Below are 22,417 nucleotides of genomic sequence, written 5' to 3' on the forward strand. Positions count from 1 at the left end.
CGATAAATGTAACCGTTTCAGAGAGAAGAGTGGCCAATGTGACGATCTGGCTTTACGTCGATTCGATAACAAATGACGATAACGGACGGATTTCTCAGGTTTTTACTACATATGAACACTTATCACATTCTCCCGTGCAACTCGGCTGCTAGTCCTCCTTTCATGCAGAATCTTAAGGTCCTAGCTCATGTCCAAGGCACCAAAGCCAGCTAAAAAGTCAATAATCGATACTTAAAACTTGATTTGTACTACCTCTTACTGGCTATTACATCAACTTAGAAGCTTCATCTGTGTTCTACTATGGTGCTTTTAGTGTCTCCGCATATCGCAGCACGCGACATAGCTTTGAAGACGATAAGTACAACCGTTTCAGAGAGAAGAGCGGCCAATGTGAGGATCTGGCTTTAAGTCGATTCGATAACAAATGACGAAAACGGACGGATTTCTCAGGTTTTTACTACATATGAACACTTTTCACATTCTCCCCTGCAACTCGGCTGCCAGTCCTCCTTTCATGCAGAATCTTAAGGTCCTAGCTCATGTCCAAGGCACCAAAGCCAGCTAAAAAGTCAATAATCGATACCTAAAACTTGAATTGTACTACTTCTTACTGGCTATTACATCATCTTAGAAGCTTCATCTGTGTTCTACTATGGTGCTTTTAGTGTCTCCGCATACCGCAGCACGCGACAAAGCTTTCCAGACGATAAGTGCAACCGTTTCAGAGAGAAGAGCAGCCAATGTGACGATCTGGCTTTAAGTCGATTTGATAACAAATGACGAAAACGGACGGATTTCTCATTTTTTTACTACATATGAACACATTTCACATTCTCCCGTACAACGCGGCTGCTAGACCTCCTTTCATGCAGAATCTTATGGTCCTAGCTCATGTCCAAGGCACCAAAGCCAGCTAAAAGGTCAATAATCCATACCTAAAACTTGAATTGTACTACCTCTTACTGGCTATCACATCAACTTAGAAGCTTCATCTGTGTTCCACTATGGTGCTTTTAGTGTCTCCGCATACCGCAGCACGCGACATAGCTTTGAAGACGATAAGTACAACCGTTTCAGAGAGAAGAGCGGCCAATGTGACGATCTGGCTTTAAGTCGATTCGATAACAAATGACGAAAACGGACGGATTTCTCAGGTTGTTACTACATATGAACACTTTTCACATTCTCCCGTGCAACTCGGCTGCTAATCCTCCTTTCATGCAGATTCTTAAGGTCCTAGCTCATGTTTAAGGCATCAAAGCCAGCTTAAAAGTCAATAATCAATACCTAAAACTTGAATTGTACTACTTCTTACTGGCTATTACATCAACTTAGAAGCTTAATCTGTGTTCTACTATGGTGCTTTCAGTGTCTCCGCATACCGCAGCACGCGACATAGCTTTGCAGACGATAAGTACAACCGTTTCAGAGAGAAGAGCGGCCAATGTGACGATCTGGCTTTAAGTCGATTCGATAACAAATGACGAAAACGGACGGATTTCTCAGGTTTTTACTACATATGAACACTTTTCACATTCTCCCGTGCAACTCGGCTGCTAGTCCTCCTTTCATGCAAAATCTTAAGGTCCTAGGTCATGTCCAAGTCACCAAAGCCGGCTAAAAAATGAAAATCGACAACTAAAACTTGAATTGTACTACTTCTTACTGGCTATTACATCAAATTAGAAGCTTCATCTGTGTTCTACTGTGGTGGTTTTAGTGTCTCCGCCTACCGCAGCATACGACATAGCTTTGCAGACGATAAGTACAACCGTTTCAGAGAGAAGAGCGGCCAATGTGACGATCTGGCTTTAAGTCGATTCGATAACAAAAGACGAAAACGGACGGATTTCTCATGTTTTTACTACATATGAACACTTTTCACATTCTCCCGTGCATCTCGGCTGCTAGTCCTCCTTTCATGCAGAATCTTAAGGTCCTAGCTCATGTCCAAGGCACCAAAGCCAGCTAAAAAGTCAATAATCGATACCTAAAACTTGAATTGTACTACTTCTTACTGGCTATTACATCAACTTAGAAGCTTCATCTATGTTATACAATGGTGCTTTTAGTGTCTCCGCATACCGCAGCACGCGACATAGCTTTGCAGACGATAAGTACAACCGTTTCAGAGAGAAGAGCGGCCAATGTGACGATCCGGCTTTAAGTCGATTCGATAACAAATGACGAAAACGGACGGATTTCTCAGGTTTTTACTACATATGAACACTTTTCACATTCTTTCGTGCAACTCGGCTGCTATTCCTCCTTTCATGCAGAATCTTAAGGTAATAGCTCATGTCCAAGGCACCAAAGCCAGCTAAAAAGTCAATAATCGATACCTAAAACTTGAATTGTACTACTTCTTACTGGCTATTACATCATCATAGAAGCTTCATCTGTGTTCTACTATGGTGCTTTTAGTGTCTCCGCATACCGCAACACGCGACATAGTTTTGCAGACGATAAGTACAAACGTTTCAGAGAGAAGAGCGGCCAATGTGATGATCTGGCTTTAAGTCGATTCGATAACAAATGACGAAAACGGACGGATTTCTCAGGTTTTTACTACATATGATCACTTTTCACATTCTCCCGTGCAACTCGGCTGCTTGTCCTCCCTTCATGCAGAATCTTAAGGTCCTATCTCATGTCCAAGGCACCAAAGCCAGCTAAAAACTCAATAATCAGTACCTAAAACTTGAATTGTACTACTTCTTACTGGCTATTACATCAACTTAGAAGCTTAATCTGTGTTCTACTATGGTGCTTTCAGTGTCTTCGCATACCGCAGCACGCGACATAGCTTTGCAGACGATAAGTACAACCGTTTCAGAGAGAAGAGCGGCCAAGTGACGATCTGGCTTTAAGGCGATTCGATAACAAATGACGAAAACGGACGGATTTCTCAGGTTGTTACTACATATGAACACTTTTCATATTGTCCCGTGCAACTCGGCAGCTAGTCCTCTTTTCATGCAGAATCTTAAAGTCGTAGCTCATGTCCAAGGCACCAAATCCATCTAAGAAGTCGATACGATACCTTAAACTTGAATTGTACTACTTCTTACTGGCTATTACATCATCATAGAAGCTTCATATGTGTTCTACTATGGTGCTTTTAGTGTCTCCGCATACCGCAGCACGCGACATAGCTTTGCAGACGGTAAGTACAACCGTTTCAGAGAGAAGAGTGGCCAATGTGACGATCTGGCTTTAAGTCGATTCGATAAAAATGACGAAAACGGACGGATTTCTCAGGTTTTTACTACATATGAACACTTTACACATTCTCCCGTGCAACTCAGCTGCTAGTTCTCCTGCATGTAAAATCTTAAGTTCCTAGCTCACGTCCAAGGCACCAAACAAGAGTAAAAAGTCAATAACCGATTCCTAAAACTTGAATTGTACTATTTCTTACTGCCTATTACATCATCTTAGAAGCTACATCTATGTTCTACAATGGTGCTTTTAGTGTCTCCGAATACCGCCGTTCGCGACATAGCTTTGCAGACGATAAGTACAACCGTTTCAGAGAGATGAGTGGCCAATGTGACGATCTGGCTTTAAGTCGATTCGATAACAAATGACGATAACGGACGGATTTCTCAGTTTTTTACTACATATGAACACTTTTCACATTCTCCCGTGCAACTCGGCTGCTAGTCCTCCTTTCATGCAGAATCTTAAGGTCCTAGCTCATGTCCAAGGCACCAAAGCCAGCTAAAAAGTCAATAATCGATACTTAAAGCTTGAATTGTACTACCTCTTACTGGCTATTACATCAACTTAGAAGCTTCATCTGTGTTCTACTATGGTGCTTTTAGTGTCTCCGCATACCGCAGCACGCGACATAGCTTTGAAAACGATAAGTACAACCGTTTCAGAGAGAAGAGCGGCCAATGTGAGGATCTGGCTTTAAGTCGATTCGATAACAAATGACGAAAACGGACGGATTTCTCAGGTTTTTACTACATATGAACACTTTTCACATTCTCCCCTGCAACTCGGCTGCCAGTCCTCCTTTCATGCAGAATCTTAAGGTCCTAGCTCATGTGCAAGGCACCAAAGCCAGCTAAAAAGTCAATAATCGATACCTAAAACTTGAATTGCACTACTTCTTACTGGCTATTACATCATCTTAGAAGCTTCATCTGTGTTCTACTATGGTGCTTTTAGTGTCTCCGCATACCGCAGCACGCGACAAAGCTTTCCAGACGATAAGTGCAACCATTTCAGAGAAGAGCAGCCAATGTGACGATCTGGCTTTAAGTCGATTTGATAACAAATGACGAAAACGGACGGATTTCTCAGGTTTTTACTACATATGAACACATTTCACATTCTCCCGTACAACGCGGCTGCTAGACCTCCTTTCATGCAGAATCTTATGGTCCTAGCTCATGTCCAAGGCACCAAAGCCAGCTAAAAGGTCAATAATCCATACCTAAAACTTGAATTGTACTACTTCTTACTGGCTATCACATCAACTTAGAAGCTTCATCTGTGTTCTACTATGGTGCTTTTAGTGTCTCCGCATACCGCAGCACGCGACATAGCTTTGAAGACGATAAGTACAACCGTTTCAGAGAGAAGAGCGGCCAATGTGACGATCTGGCTTTAGGTCGATTCGATAACAAATGACGAAAAGGGGCGGATTTCTTAGGTTTTTACTACGTATGAACACTTTTCACATTGTCCCGTCTAACTCGGCTGCTAGTCCTCCTTTTGATGCAGAATCTTAAGATCCTAGCTCATGTCCAAGGCACCAAAGCCAGCTAAAAAATCAATAATCGATACCTAAAACTTGAATTGTACTACTTCTTACTGGCTATTACATCAACTTAGAAGCTCCATCTGTGTTCCACTATGGTGCTTTTAGTGTCTCCGCATACCGCAGCACGCGACATAGCTTTGAAGACGATAAGTACAACCGTTTCAGAGAGAAGAGCGGCCAATGTGACGATCTGGCTTTAAGTCGATTCCATAACAAATGACGAAAACGGACGGATTTCTCAGGTTGTTACTACATATGAACAGTTTTCACATTCTCCCGTGCAACTCGGCTGCTAATCCTCCTTTCATGCAGATTCTTAAGGTCCTAGCTCATGTCCAAGGCATCAAAGCCAGCTTAAAAGTCAATAATCAATACCTAAAACTTGAATTGTACTACTTCTTACTGGCTATCACATCAACTTAGAAGCTTCACTGTGTCCTACTATGGTGCTTTTAGTGTCTCCGCATACCGCAGCACGCGACATAGCTTTGAAGACGATAAGTACAACCGTTTCAGAGAGAAGAGCGGCCAATGTGACGATCTGGCTTTAAGTCGATTCGATAACAAATGACGAAAACGGACGGATTTCTCAGGTTTTTACTACATATGAACACTTTTCACATTCTCCCGTGCAACTCGGCTGCTAGTCCTCCTTTCATGCAAAATCTTAAGGTCCTAGGTCATGTCCAAGTCACCAAAGCCCGCTATTAAATGAAAATCGACAACTAAAACTTTAATTGTACTACTTCTTACTGGCTATTACATCAAATTAGAAGCTTCATCTGTGTTCTACAATGGTGCTTTTAGTGTCTCCGCATACCGCAACACGCGACATAGTTTTGCAGACGATAAGTACAAACGTTTCAGAGAGAAGAGCGGCCAATGTGACGATCTGGCTTTAAGTCGATTCGATAACAAATGACGAAAACGGATGGATTTCTCAGGTTTTTACTACATATGATCACTTTTCACATTCTCCCGTTTAACTCGGCTGCTTGTCCTCCCTTCATGCAGAATCTTAAGGTCTTAGCTCATGTCCAAGGCACCAAAGCCAGCTAAAAACTCAATAATCAGTACCTAAAACTTGAATTGTACTACTTCTTACTGGCTATTACATCAACTTAGAAGCTTAATCTGTGTTCTACTATGGTGCTTTCAGTGTCTCCGCATACCGCAGCACGCGACATAGCTTTGCAGACGATAAGTACAACCGTTTCAGAGAGAAGAGCGGCCAACTGACGATCTGGCTTTAAGGCGATTCGATAAAAATGACGAAAACGGACGGATTTCTCAGGTTTTTACTCTATTTGAACACTTTTCACATTCTCCCGTGCAACTCGGCTGCTAGTCCTCCTTCTATGCAGAATCTTAAGGTCCTAGCTCATGTCCAAAGCATCAAAGCCAGCTGAAAAGTCAATAATCCATACCTAAAACTTCAATTGTACTACTTCTTACTGGCTATTACATCAAATTAGAAGCTTCATCTGTGTTCTACTGTGGTGGTTTTAGTGTCTCCGCCTACCGCAGCATACGACATAGCTTTGCAGACGATAAGTACAACCGTTTCAGAGAGAAGAGTGGCCAATGTGACGATCTGGCTTTAAGTCGATTCGATAACAAATGACGATAACGGACGGATTTCTCAGGTTTTTACTACATATGAACACTTTTCACATTCTCCCGTGCAACTCGGCTGCTAGTCCTCCTTTCATGCAGAATCTTAAGGTCCTAGCTCATGTCCAAGGCACCAAAGCCAGCTAAAAAGTCAATAATCGATACCTAAAACTTGAATTGTACTACTACTTACTGGCTATTACATCAACTTAGAAGCTTCATCTGTGTTCTACTATGGTGCTTTTAGAGTCTCCGCATACCGCAGCACGCGACATAGCTTTGCAGACGATAAGTACAACCGTTTAAGAGAGAAGAGCGGCCAATGTGACGATCTGGCTTTAAGTCGATTCGATAACATATGACGAAAACGGATGGATTTCTAAGGTTTTTACTACATATGAACACTTTTCACATTCTCCCGTGCAACTCGGCTGCTAGTCCTCCTTCTATGCAGAATCTTAAGGTCCTAGCTCATGTCCAAGGCATCAAAGCCAGCTAAATAGTCAATAATCAATACCTAAAACTTCAATTGTACTACTTCTTACTGGCTATTACATCAAATTAGAAGCTTCATCTGTGTTCTACTGTGGTGGTTTTAGTGTCTCCGCCTACCGCAGCATACGACATAGCTTTGCAGACCATAAGTACAACTGTTTCAGAGAGAAGAATGGCCAATGTGACGATCTGGCTTTAAGTCGATTCGATAACAAATGACGAAAAGGGACGGATTTCTTAGGTTTTTACTACGTATGAACACTTTTCACATTGTCCCGTGCATCTCGGCTGCTAGTCCTCCTTTTGATGCAGAATCTTAAGATCCTAGCTCATGTCCAAGGCACCAAAGCCAGCTAAAAAATCAATAATCGATACCTAAAACTTGAATTGTACTACTTCTTACTGGCTATTACATCAACTTAGAAGCTTCATCTGTGTTCCACTATGGTGCTTTTAGTGTCTCCGCATACCGCAGCACGCGACATAGCTTTGAAGACGATAAGTACAACCGTTTCAGAGAGAAGAGCGGCCAATGTGACGATCTGGCTTTAAGTCGATTCGATAACAAATGACGAAAACGGACGGATTTCTCAGGTTTTTACTACATATGAACACTTTCCACATTCTCCCGTGAATCTCGGCTGCTAGTCCTCCTTTCATGCAGAATCTTAAGGTCCTAGCTCATGTCCAAGGCACCAAAGCCAGCTAAAAAGTCAATAATCGATACCTAAAACTTGAATTGTACTACCTCTTACTGGCTATTACATCAACTTGGAAGCTTCATCTATGTTCTACAATGGTGCTTTTAGTGTCTCCGCATACCGCATCACGCGACATAGTTTTGCAGACGATAAGTACAAACGTTTCAGAGAGAAGAGCGGCCAATGTGATGATCTGGCTTTAAGTCGATTCGATAACAAATGACGAAAACGGACGGATTTCTCAGGTTTTTACTACATATGATCACTTTTCACATTCTCCCGTGCAACTCGGCTGCTTGTCCTCCCTTCATGCAGAATCTTAAGGTCCTAGCTCATGTCCAAGGCACCAAAGCCAGCTAAAAACTCAATAATCAGTACCTAAAACTTGAATTGTACTACTTCTTACTGGCTATTACATCAACTTAGAAGCTTAATCTGTGTTCTACTATGGTGCTTTCAGTGTCTCCGCATACCGCAGCACGCGACATAGCTTTGCAGACGATAAGTACAACCGTTTCAGAGAGAAGAGCGGCCAAGTGACGATCTGGCTTTAAGGCGATTCGATAACAAATGACGAAAACGGACGGATTTCTCAGGTTGTTACTACATATGAACACTTTTCATATTGTCCCGTGCAACTCGGCAGCTAGTCCTCTTTTCATGCAGAATCTTAAAGTCCTAGCTCATGTCCAAGGCACCAAATCCATCTAACAAGTCGATACGATACCTTAAACTTGAATTGTACTACTTCTTACTGGCTATTACATCATCATAGAAGCATCATATGTGTTCTACTATGGTGCTTTTAGTGTCTGCGCATACCGCAGCACGAGACATAGCTTTGCAGACGGTAAGTACAACCGTTTCAGAGAGAAGAGCGGCCAATGTGACGATCTGGCTTTAAGTCGATTCGATAACAAATGACGAAAACCGACGGATTTCTCAGGTTTTTACTACATATGAACACTTCTCACATTCTCCCGTGCAACTCGGCTGCTAGTCCTCCTTTCATCTAGAATCTTAAGGTCCTAGCCCATGTCCAAGGCATCAAAGCCAGCTTAAAAGTCAATAATCGATACATTTAACTTGAATTGTACTACTTCTTACTGGCTATTACATCAACTTAGAAGTTTCATCTGTGTTCTACTATGGTGCTTTTAGTGTCTCCGCATACCGCAGCACGCGACATTGCTTTGCAGACGATAAGTACAACCGTTTCAGAGAGAAGAGCGGCCAAGTGACGATCTGGCTTTAAGGCGATTCGATAACAAATGACGAAAACGGACGGATTTCTCAGGTTGTTACTACATATGAACACTTTTTATATTGTCCCGTGCAACTCGGCAGCTAGTCCTCTTTTCATGCAGAATCTTAAAGTCCTAGCTCATGTCCAAGGCACCAAATCCATCTAACAAGTCGATACGATACCTTAAACTTGAATTGTACTACTTCTTACTGGCTATTACATCATCATAGAAGCTTCATATGTGTTCCACTATGGTGCTTTTAGTGTCTCCGCATACCGCAGCACGAGACATAGCTTTGCAGACGGTAAGTACAACCGTTTCAGAGAGAAGAGCGGCCAATGTGACGATCTGGCTTTAAGTTGATTCGATAACAAATGACGAAAACGGACGGATTTCTCAGGTTTTTACTACATATGAACACTTCTCACATTCTCCCGTGCAACTCGGCTGCTAGTCCTCCTTTCATGTAGAATCTTAAGGTCCTAGCTCATGTCCAAGGCATCAAAGCCAGCTTAAAAGTCAATAATCGATACATTTAACTTGAATTGTACTACTTCTTACTGGCTATTACATCAACTTAGAAGTTTCATCTGTGTTCTACTATGGTGCTTTTAGTGTCTCCGCATACCGCAGCACGCGACATTGCTTTGCAGACGATAAGTACAACCGTTTCAGAGAGAAGAGCGGCCAATGTGACGATCTGGCTTTAAGTCGATTCGATAACAAATGACGAAAACGGACGGATTTCTCAGGTTTTTACTACATATGAACACTTTTCACATTCTCCCGTGCAACTCGGCTGCTACTCCTCCTTTCATCCAGAATCTTAAGGTCCAAGCTCATCTCCAAGGCACCAAAGCCAGCTACAAAGTCAATATTCGATACCTAAAACTTGAACTGTCCTACTTCTTACTGGCTATTACATCATCTTAGAAGCTTCATATGTGTTCTACTATGGTGCTTTTAGTGTCTCCGCATACCGCAGCACGCGACATAGCTTTGCAGACAATAAGTACAACCGTTTCAGAGAGAAGAGCGGCCAATGTGACGATCTGGCTTTAAGTCGATTCGATAACAAATGACGAAAACGGACGGATTTCTCAGGTTTTTACTACATATGAACACTTTTCACATGCTCCCGTGCAACTCGGCTGCTAGTCCTCCTTTCAAGCAGAATCTTAAGGTCCTAGCTCATGTCCAAGGCACCGAAGCCAGCTAAAAAGTCAATAATCGATAGCTAAAACTTGAATTCTACTACTTCTTACTGGCTATTACATCAACTTAGAAGCTTAATCTGTGTTCTACTATGGTGCTTTCAGTGTCTCCGCATACCGCAGCACGCGACATAGCTTTGCAGACGATAAGTACAACCGTTTCAGAGAGAAGAGCGGCCAAGTGACGATCTGGCTTTAAGGCGATTCGATAAAAATGACGAAAACGGACGGATTTCTCAGGTTTTTACTCTATTTGAACACTTTACACATTCTCCCGTGCAACTCGGCTGCTAGTCCTCCTTCTATGCAGAATCTTAAGGTACTAGCTCATGTCCAAGGCATCAAAGCCAGCTGAAAAGTCAATAATCCATACCTAAAACTTCAATTGTACTACTTCTTACTGGCTATTACATCAAATTAGAAGCTTCATCTGTGTTCTACTGTGGTAGTTTTAGTGTCTCCGCCTACCGCAGCATACGACATAGCTTTGCAGACGATAAGTACAACCGTTTCAGAGAGAAGAGTGGCCAATGTGACGATCTGGCTTTAAGTCGATTCGATAACAAATGACGATAACGGACGGATTTCTCAGGTTTTTGCTACATATGAACACTTTTCACATTCTCCCGTGCAACTCGGCTGCTAGTCCTCCTTTCATGCAGAATCTTAAGGTCCTAGCTCATGTCCAAGGCACCAAAGCCAGCTAAAAAGTCAATAATCGATACCTAAAACTTGAATTGTACTACTACTTACTGGCTATTACATCAACTTAGAAGCTTCATCTGTGTTCTACTATGGTGCTTTTAGAGTCTCCGCATACCGCAGCACGCGACATAGCTTTGCAGACGATAAGTACAACCGTTTAAGAGAGAAGAGCGGCCAATGTGACGATCTGGCTTTAAGTCGATTCGATAACATATGACGAAAACGGATGGATTTCTAAAGTTTTTACTACATATGAACACTTTTCACATTTTCCCGTGCAACTCGGCTGCTAGTCCTCCTTCTATGCAGAATCTTAAGGTCCTAGCTCATGTCCAAGGCATCAAAGCCAGCTAAAAAGTCAATAATCAATACCTAAAACTTCAATTGTACTACTTCTTACTGGCTATTACATCAAATTAGAAGCTTCATCTGTGTTCTACTGTGGTGGTTTTAGTGTCTCCGCCTACCGCAGCATACGACATAGCTTTGCAGACGATAAGTACAACTGTTTCAGAGAGAAGAGTGGCCAATGTGACGATCTGGCTTTAAGTCGATTCGATAACAAATGACGAAAAGGGACGGATTTCTTAGGTTTTTACTACGTATGAACACTTTTCACATTGTCCCGTGCAACTCGGCTGCTAGTCCTCCTTTTGATGCAGAATCTTAAGATCCTAGCTCATGTCCAAGGCACCAAAGCCAGCTAAAAAATCAATAATCGATACCTAAAACTTGAATTGTACTACTTCTTACTGGCTATTACATCAACTTAGAAGCTTCATCTGTGTTCCACTATGGTGCGTTTAGTGTCTCCGCATACCGCAGCACGCGACATAGCTTTGAAGACGATAAGTACAACCGTTTCAGAGAGAAGAGCGGCCAATGTGACGATCTGGCTTTAAGTCGATTCGATAACAAATGACGAAAACGGACGGATTTCTCAGGTTTTTACTACATATGAACACTTTCCACATTCTCCCGTGAATCTCGGCTGCTAGTCCTCCTTTCATGCAGAATCTTAAGGTCCTAGCTCATGTCCAAGGCACCAAAGCCAGCTAAAAAGTCAATAATCGATACCTAAAACTTGAATTGTACTACCTCTTACTGGCTATTACATCAACTTGGAAGCTTCATCTATGTTCTACAATGGTGCTTTTAGTGTCTCCGCATACCGCATCACGCGACATAGTTTTGCAGACGATAAGTACAAACGTTTCAGAGAGAAGAGCGGCCAATGTGATGATCTGGCTTTAAGTCGATTCGATAACAAATGACGAAAACGGACGGATTTCTCAGGTTTTTACTACATATGATCACTTTTCACATTCTCCCGTGCAACTCGGCTGCTTGTCCTCCCTTCATGCAGAATCTAAAGGTCCTAGCTCATGTCCAAGGCACCAAATCCATCTAACAAGTCGATACGATACCTTAAACTTGAATTGTACTACTTCTTACTGGCTATTACATCATCATAGAAGCATCATATGTGTTCTACTATGGTGCTTTTAGTGTCTGCGCATACCGCAGCACGAGACATAGCTTTGCAGACGGTAAGTACAACCGTTTCAGAGAGAAGAGCGGCCAATGTGACGATCTGGCTTTAAGTCGATTCGATAACAAATGACGAAAACTGACGGATTTCTCAGGTTTTTACTACATATGAACACTTCTCACATTCTCCCGTGCAACTCGGCTGCTAGTCCTCCTTTCATCTAGAATCTTAAGGTCCTAGCTCATGTCTAAGGCATCAAAGCCAGCTTAAAAGTCAATAATCGATACATTTAACTTGAATTGTACTACTTCTTACTGGCTATTACATCAACTTAGAAGTTTCATCTGTGTTCTACTATGGTGCTTTTAGTGTCTCCGCATACCGCAGCACGCGACATTGCTTTGCAGACGATAAGTACAACCGTTTCAGAGAGAAGAGCGGCCAAGTGACGATCTGGCTTTAAGGCGATTCGATAACAAATGACGAAAACGGACGGATTTCTCAGGTTGTTACTACATATGAACACTTTTTATATTGTCCCGTGCAACTCGGCAGCTAGTCCTCTTTTCATGCAGAATCTTAAAGTCCTAGCTCATGTCCAAGGCACCAAATCCATCTAACAAGTCGATACGATACCTTAAACTTGAATTGTACTACTTCTTACTGGCTATTACATCATCATAGAAGCTTCATATGTGTTCTACTATGGTGCTTTTAGTGTCTCCGCATACCGCAGCACGAGACATAGCTTTGCAGACGGTAAGTACAACCGTTTCAGAGAGAAGAGCGGCCAATGTGACGATCTGGCTTTAAGTTGATTCGATAACAAATGACGAAAACGGACGGATTTCTCAGGTTTTTACTACATATGAACACTTTTCACATTCTCCCGTGCAACTCGGCTGCTACTCCTCCTTTCATCCAGAATCTTAAGGTCCAAGCTCATCTCCAAGGCACCAAAGCCAGCTACAAAGTCAATATTCGATACCTAAAACTTGAACTGTCCTACTTCTTACTGGCTATTACATCATCTTAGAAGCTTCATATGTGTTCTACTATGGTGCTTTTAGTGTCTCCACATACCGAGGCACGCGACATAGCTTTGCAGACAATAAGTACAACCGTTTCAGAGAGAAGAGCGGCCAATGTGACGATCTGGCTTTAAGTCGATTCGATAACAAATGACGAAAACGGACGGATTTCTCAGGTTGGTTTTTACTACATATGAACACTTTTCACATGCTCCCGTGCAACTCGGCTGCTAGTCCTCCTTTCAAGCAGAATCTTAAGGTCCTAGCTCATGTCCAAGGCACCGAAGCCAGCTAAAAAGTCAATAATCGATACCTAAAACTTGAATTGTACTACTTCTTACTGGCTATTACATCAACTTAGAAGCTTCATCTGTGTTCTACTATGGTGCTTTTAGTGTCTCCGCATAGCGCAGCACGAGACATAGCATTGCAGACGATAAGTACAACCGTTTCAGAGAGAAGAGCGGCCAATGTGACGATCTGGCTTTAAGTCGATTCGATAACAAATGACGAAAACGGACGGATTTCTCAGGTTTTTACTACATATGAACACTTCTCACATTCTCCCGTGCAACTCGGCTGCTAGTCCTCCTTTCATGCAGAATCTTAAGTTCCTAGCTCATGTCCAAGGCAGCAAACAAGGGTAAAAAGTCAATAACCGATTCCTAAAACTTGAATTGTACTATTTCTTACTGGCTATTACATCGACTTAGAAGCTTCATCTGTGTTCTACTATGGTGCTTTTAGTGTCTCCGAATACCGCAGTACGCGACGTAGCTTTGCAGACGATAAATACAACCGTTTCAGAGAGCGGAGCGGCCAATGTGACGATTTGGCTTTAAGTCGATTCGATAAAAATGACGAAAACGGACGGATTTCTCAGGTTTTTACTCTATTTGAACACTTTTCACATTCTCCCGTGCAGCTCGGCTGCTTGTCCTCCTTTCATGCAGAATCTTAAGGTCCTAGCTCATGTCCAAGGCACCAAAGCCAGCTAAAAAGTCAATAATCGATACCTAAAACTTGAATTGTACTACTTCTTACTGGCTATTACATCAACTTAGAAGCTTCATCTGTGTTCTACTATGGTGCTTTTAGTGTCTCCGCATAGCGCAGCACGAGACATAGCATTGCAGACGATAAGTACAACCGTTTCAGAGAGAAGAGCGGCCAATGTGACGATCTGGCTTTAAGTCGATTCGATAACAAATGACGAAAACGGACGGATTTCTCAGGTTTTTACTACATATAAACACTTTTCACATTCTCCTGTGTAACTCGGCTGCTAGTCCTCCTTTCATGCAGAATCTTAAGGTCCTAGCTCATGTCCAAGGCACCAAAGCCTGCTAAAAAGTCAATAATCGATACCTAAAACTTGAATTGTACTACTTCTTACTGGCTATTACATCAACTTAGAAGCTTCATCTGTGTTCTACTATGGTGCTTTTAGTGTCTCCGCATACCGCAGCACGCGACATAGCTCTGCACACGATAAGTACAACCGTTTCAGAGAGAAGAGAGTCCAATGTGACGATCTGGCTTTAAGTCGATTCGATAACAAAAGACGAAAACGGACGGATTTCTCAGGTTTTTACTACATATGAACACATTTCACATTCTCCCGTGCAACTCGGCTGATAGTCCTCCTGCATGTAAAATCTTAAGTTCCTAGCTCATGTCCAAGGCACCAAACAAGGGTAAAAAGTCAATAACCGATTCCTAAAACTTGAATTGTACTATATCTTACTGGCTATTACATCATCTTAGAAGCTACATCAGTGTTCTACTATGGTGCTTTTTGTGTCTCCGAATACCGCCGTTCGCGACATAGCTTTTAGACGATAAGTACAACCGTTTCAGAGAGAAGAGCGGCCAAGTGACGATCTGGCTTTAAGGCGATTCGATAACAAATGACGAAAACGGACGGATTTCTCAGGTTGTTACTACATATGAACACTTTTTATATTGTCCCGTGCAACTCGGCAGCTAGTCCTCTTTTCATGCAGAATCTTAAAGTCCTAGCTCATGTCCAAGGCACCAAATCCATCTAACAAGTCGATACGATACCTTAAACTTGAATTGTACTACTTCTTACTGGCTATTACATCATCATAGAAGCTTCATATGTGTTCTACTATGGTGCTTTTAGTGTCTCCGCATACCGCAGCACGAGACATAGCTTTGCAGACAATAAGTACAACCGTTTCAGAGAGAAGAGCGGCCAATGTGACGATCTGGCTTTAAGTCGATTCGATAACAAATGACGAAAACGGACGGATTTCTCAGGTTTTTACTACATATGAACACTTTTCACATGCTCCCGTGCAACTCGGCTGCTAGTCCTCCTTTCAAGCAGAATCTTAAGGTCCTAGCTCATGTCCAAGGCACCGAAGCCAGCTAAAAAGTCAATAATCGATAGCTAAAACTTGAATTCTACTACTTCTTACTGGCTATTACATCAACTTAGAAGCTTAATCTGTGTTCTACTATGGTGCTTTCAGTGTCTCCGCATACCGCAGCACGCGACATAGCTTTGCAGACGATAAGTACAACCGTTTCAGAGAGAAGAGCGGCCAAGTGACGATCTGGCTTTAAGGCGATTCGATAAAAATGACGAAAACGGACGGATTTCTCAGGTTTTTACTCTATTTGAACACTTTACACATTCTCCCGTGCAACTCGGCTGCTAGTCCTCCTTCTATGCAGAATCTTAAGGTACTAGCTCATGTCCAAGGCATCAAAGCCAGCTGAAAAGTCAATAATCCATACCTAAAACTTCAATTGTACTACTTCTTACTGGCTATTACATCAAATTAGAAGCTTCATCTGTGTTCTACTGTGGTAGTTTTAGTGTCTCCGCCTACCGCAGCATACGACATAGCTTTGCAGACGATAAGTACAACCGTTTCAGAGAGAAGAGTGGCCAATGTGACGATCTGGCTTTAAGTCGATTCGATAACAAATGACGATAACGGACGGATTTCTCAGGTTTTTGCTACATATGAACACTTTTCACATTCTCCCGTGCAACTCGGCTGCTAGTCCTCCTTTCATGCAGAATCTTAAGGTCCTAGCTCATGTCCAAGGCACCAAAGCCAGCTAAAAAGTCAATAATCGATACCTAAAACTTGAATTGTACTACTACTTACTGGCTATTACATCAACTTAGAAGCTTCATCTGTGTTCTACTATGGTGCTTTTAGAGTCTCCGCATACCGCAGCACGCGACATAGCTTTGCAGACGATAAGTACAACCGTTTAAGAGAGAAGAGCGGCCAATGTGACGATCTGGCTTTAAGTCGATTCGATAACATATGACGAAAACGGATGGATTTCTAAAGTTTTTACTACATATGAACACTTTTCACATTTTCCCGTGCAACTCGGCTGCTAGTCCTCCTTCTATGCAGAATCTTAAGGTCCTAGCTCATGTCCAAGGCATCAAAGCCAGCTAAAAAGTCAATAATCAATACCTAAAACTTCAATTGTACTACTTCTTACTGGCTATTACATCAAATTAGAAGCTTCATCTGTGTTCTACTGTGGTGGTTTTAGTGTCTCCGCCTACCGCAGCATACGACATAGCTTTGCAGACGATAAGTACAACTGTTTCAGAGAGAAGAGTGGCCAATGTGACGATCTGGCTTTAAGTCGATTCGATAACAAATGACGAAAAGGGACGGATTTCTTAGGTTTTTACTACGTATGAACACTTTTCACATTGTCCCGTGCAACTCGGCTGCTAGTCCTCCTTTTGATGCAGAATCTTAAGATCCTAGCTCATGTCCAAGGCACCAAAGCCAGCTAAAAAATCAATAATCGATACCTAAAACTTGAATTGTACTACTTCTTACTGGCTATTACATCAACTTAGAAGCTTCATCTGTGTTCCACTATGGTGCGTTTAGTGTCTCCGCATACCGCAGCACGCGACATAGCTTTGAAGACGATAAGTACAACCGTTTCAGAGAGAAGAGCGGCCAATGTGACGATCTGGCTTTAAGTCGATTCGATAACAAATGACGAAAACGGACGGATTTCTCAGGTTTTTACTACATATGAACACTTTCCACATTCTCCCGTGAATCTCGGCTGCTAGTCCTCCTTTCATGCAGAATCTTAAGGTCCTAGCTCATGTCCAAGGCACCAAAGCCAGCTAAAAAGTCAATAATCGATACCTAAAACTTGAATTGTACTACCTCTTACTGGCTATTACATCAACTTGGAAGCTTCATCTATGTTCTACAATGGTGCTTTTAGTGTCTCCGCATACCGCATCACGCGACATAGTTTTGCAGACGATAAGTACAAACGTTTCAGAGAGAAGAGCGGCCAATGTGATGATCTGGCTTTAAGTCGATTCGATAACAAATGACGAAAACGGACGGATTTCTCAGGTTTTTACTACATATGATCACTTTTCACATTCTCCCGTGCAACTCGGCTGCTTGTCCTCCCTTCATGCAGAATCTAAAGGTCCTAGCTCATGTCCAAGGCACCAAATCCATCTAACAAGTCGATACGATACCTTAAACTTGAATTGTACTACTTCTTACTGGCTATTACATCATCATAGAAGCATCATATGTGTTCTACTATGGTGCTTTTAGTGTCTGCGCATACCGCAGCACGAGACATAGCTTTGCAGACGGTAAGTACAACCGTTTCAGAGAGAAGAGCGGCCAATGTGACGATCTGGCTTTAAGTCGATTCGATAACAAATGACGAAAACTGACGGATTTCTCAGGTTTTTACTACATATGAACACTTCTCACATTCTCCCGTGCAACTCGGCTGCTAGTCCTCCTTTCATCTAGAATCTTAAGGTCCTAGCTCATGTCTAAGGCATCAAAGCCAGCTTAAAAGTCAATAATCGATACATTTAACTTGAATTGTACTACTTCTTACTGGCTATTACATCAACTTAGAAGTTTCATCTGTGTTCTACTATGGTGCTTTTAGTGTCTCCGCATACCGCAGCACGCGACATTGCTTTGCAGACGATAAGTACAACCGTTTCAGAGAGAAGAGCGGCCAAGTGACGATCTGGCTTTAAGGCGATTCGATAACAAATGACGAAAACGGACGGATTTCTCAGGTTGTTACTACATATGAACACTTTTTATATTGTCCCGTGCAACTCGGCAGCTAGTCCTCTTTTCATGCAGAATCTTAAAGTCCTAGCTCATGTCCAAGGCACCAAATCCATCTAACAAGTCGATACGATACCTTAAACTTGAATTGTACTACTTCTTACTGGCTATTACATCATCATAGAAGCTTCATATGTGTTCTACTATGGTGCTTTTAGTGTCTCCGCATACCGCAGCACGAGACATAGCTTTGCAGACGGTAAGTACAACCGTTTCAGAGAGAAGAGCGGCCAATGTGACGATCTGGCTTTAAGTTGATTCGATAACAAATGACGAAAACGGACGGATTTCTCAGGTTTTTACTACATATGAACACTTTTCACATTCTCCCGTGCAACTCGGCTGCTACTCCTCCTTTCATCCAGAATCTTAAGGTCCAAGCTCATCTCCAAGGCACCAAAGCCAGCTACAAAGTCAATATTCGATACCTAAAACTTGAACTGTCCTACTTCTTACTGGCTATTACATCATCTTAGAAGCTTCATATGTGTTCTACTACGGTGCTTTTAGTTTCTCCGCATACTGCAGCACGCGACATAGTTTTGCAGACGATAAGTACAACCGTTTCAGAGAGAAGAGCGGCCAATGTGACGATCTGGCTTTAAGTCGATTGGATAAAAAAAATGACGAAAACGGACGGATTTCTAAGGTTTTTACTACATATGAACACTTTTCACATTCTCCCGGGCAACTCGGCTGCTAGTCCTTCTTTCATGCAGAATCTTAAGGTCCTAGATCATGTCCAAGTCACCAAAGCCAGCTAAAAAGTCAATAATCAATATCTAAAACTTGAATTGTACTACTTCTTACTGGCTATTACATCAACTTAGAAGCTTCATCTGTGTTCTACTATGGTGCGTTTAGTGTCTCCGAATACCGCAGTACGCGACATAGCTTTGCAGACGATAAGTACAACCGTTTCAGAGAGCAGAGCGGCCAATGTGACGATTTGGCTTTAAGTCGATTCGATAACAAATGACGAAAACGGACGGATTTCTCAGGTTTTTACTACATATAAACACTTTTCACATTCTCCCGTGCAACTCGGCTGCTAGTCCTCCATTCATGCAGAATCGTAAGGTCCTAGCTCATGTCCAAGGCATCAAAGCCAGCTAAAAAGTCAATAATCGATACCTAAAACTTGAATTCTACTACTTCTTACTGGCTATTACATCAACTTAGAAGCTTCATCTGTGTTCTACTATGGTGCTTTTAGTGTCTCCGAATACCGCAGTACGCGACATAGCTTTGCAGACGATAAGAACAACCGTTTCAGAGAGCAGAGCTGCCAATGTGATGATTTGGCTTTAAGTCGATTCGATAACAAATGACGAAAACGGACCGATTTCTCAGGTTTTTACTACATATGAACACTTTTCACATTCTCCCGTGCAACTCGGCTGCTAGTCCTCCTTTCATGCAGAATCTTAAGGTCCTGGCTCATGTCCAAGGCACCAAAGCCAGCTAAAATGTCAATAACCGATACCTAAAAATTGAATTGTACTACTTCTTACTGGCTATTACATCATCTTAAAAGCTTCATCTGTGTTCTACTATGGTGTTTTTAGTGTCTCCGAATATCGCAGTACGCGTCATAGCTTTGCAGACGACAAGTACAACCGTTTCAGAGAGAAGAGCGGCCAATGTGACGATCTGGCTTTAAGTCGATTCGATAACAAATGACGAAAACGGACGGATTTCTCAGGTTTTTACTACATATGAACACTTTTCACATTCACATCAACTTAAAAGCTTCATCTGTGTTCTACTATGGTGATTTTAGTGTCTCCGCATAACGCAGCACGCGACATAGCTTTGCAGACGATAAGTACAACCGTTTTAGAGAGAAGAGCGGCCAATGTTACGATCTGGCTTTAAGTCGATTCGATAACAAATGACGAAAACGGACGAATGTCTCAGGTTTTTACTACATATGAACACTTTTCACATTCTCCCGTGCAACTCGGCTGCTAGTCCTCCTTTTATGCAGAATCTTAAGGTCCTAGCTCATGTCCAAGGCACCAAAGCCAGCTAAAAAGTCAATAATCGATTCCTAAAACTTGAATTGGACTACTTCTTACTGGCTATTACATCATCTTAAAAGCTTCATCTGTGTTCTACTATGGTGTTTTTAGTGTCTCCGAATATCGCTGTACGCGTCATAGCTTTGCAGACGACAAGTACAACCGTTTCAGAGAGAAGAGCGGCCAATATGACGATCTGGCTTTAAGTCGATTCGATAACAAATGACGAAAACGGACGGATTTCTCAGGTTTTTACTACATATGAACACTTTTCACATTCTCCCGTGCAACTCGGCTGCTAGTCCTCCTTTCATGCAGAATCTTAAGGTCCTAGCTCACGGCCAATGCACCAAAGCCAGCTAAAAATCAATAATCGATACCTAAAACTTGAATTCTACTACTTCTTACTGGCTATTACATCAACTTAAAAGCTTCATCTGTGTTCTACTATGGTGATTTTAGTGTCTCCGCATAACGCAGCACGCGACATAGCTTTGCAGACGATAAGTACAACCGTTTTAGAGAGAAGAGCGGCCAATGTTACGATCTGGCTTTAAGTCGATTCGATAACAAATGACGAAAACGGACGAATGTCTCAGGTTTTTACTACATATGAACACTTTTCACATTCTCCCGTGCAACTCGGCTGCTAGTCCTCCTTTTATGCAGAATCTTAAGTTCCTAGCTCATGTCCAAGGCACCAAAGCCAGCTAAAAAGTCAATAATCGATTCCTAAAACTTGAATTGGACTACTTCTTACTGGCTATTACATCAACTTAGAACCTTCATCTGTGTTCTACTACGGTGCTTTTAGTTTCTCCGCATACCGCAGCACGCGACATAGTTTTGCAGACGATAAGTACAACCGTTTCAGAGACAAGAGCGGCCAATGTGACGATCTGGCTTTAAGTCGATTGGATAACAAATGACGAAAACGGACGGATTTCTCAGGTTTTTACTACATATGAACACTTTTCACATTCTCCCGTGCAACTCGGCTGCTAGTCCTTCTTTCATGCAGAATCTTACGGTCCTAGATCATGTCCAAGGCCCCAAAGCCAGCTAAAGAGTCAATAATCAATATCTAAAACTTGAGTTGTACTACTTCTTACTGGCTATTACATCAACTTAGAAGCTTCATCTGTGTTCTACTATGGTGCTTTTAGTGTCTCCGCATATCGCAGCACTCGACATAGCTTTGCAGACGATAAGTACAACGGTTTCAGAGAGAAGAGCGGCAAATGTGACGATCTGGCTTTAAGTCGATTCGATAACAAATGACGCAAACGGACGGATTTCTCAGGTTTTTACTAGATATGAACACTTTTCACATTCTCCCGTGCAACTCGGCTGCTAGTCCTCCTGTCATGCAGAATCTTAAGGTCATAGCTCATGTCCAAGGCACCAAAGCCAGCTAAAAAGTCAATAACGATATCTAAAACTTGAATTGTACTATTTCTTACTGGCTATTACATCATCTTAGAAGCTTGATCTGTGTTCTACTATGGTGCGTTTAGTGTCTCCGAATACCGCAGTACGCGACATAGCTTTGCAGACGATAAGTACAACCGTTCAGAGAGAAGAGCGGCCAATGTGACGATCTGGCTTTAAATCGATTCGATAACAAATGACGAAAACGGACCGATTTCTCAGGGTTTTACTACATATGAACACTTTTCACATTCCCCCGTGCAACTCGGCTTCTAGTCCTCCTTTCATGCAGAATCTTAAGGTCCTAGCTCATGTCCAAGTCACCAAAGCCAGCTAAAAAGTCAATAATCGATACCTAAAACTTGAATTGGACTCCTTCTTACTGGCTATTACATCAACTTAGATGTTTCATCTGTGTTCTACTATGGTGATTTTAGTGTCTCCGCATACCGCAGCACGCGACATAGCTTTGCAGACGATAAGTACAACCGTTTTAGAGAGAAGAGCGGCCAATGTTACGATCTGGCTTTAAG

This window comes from Schistocerca gregaria, unplaced genomic scaffold (assembly GCF_023897955.1).
Source record: "Schistocerca gregaria isolate iqSchGreg1 unplaced genomic scaffold, iqSchGreg1.2 ptg000405l, whole genome shotgun sequence".
Classification (NCBI taxonomy): domain Eukaryota; kingdom Metazoa; phylum Arthropoda; class Insecta; order Orthoptera; family Acrididae; genus Schistocerca; species Schistocerca gregaria.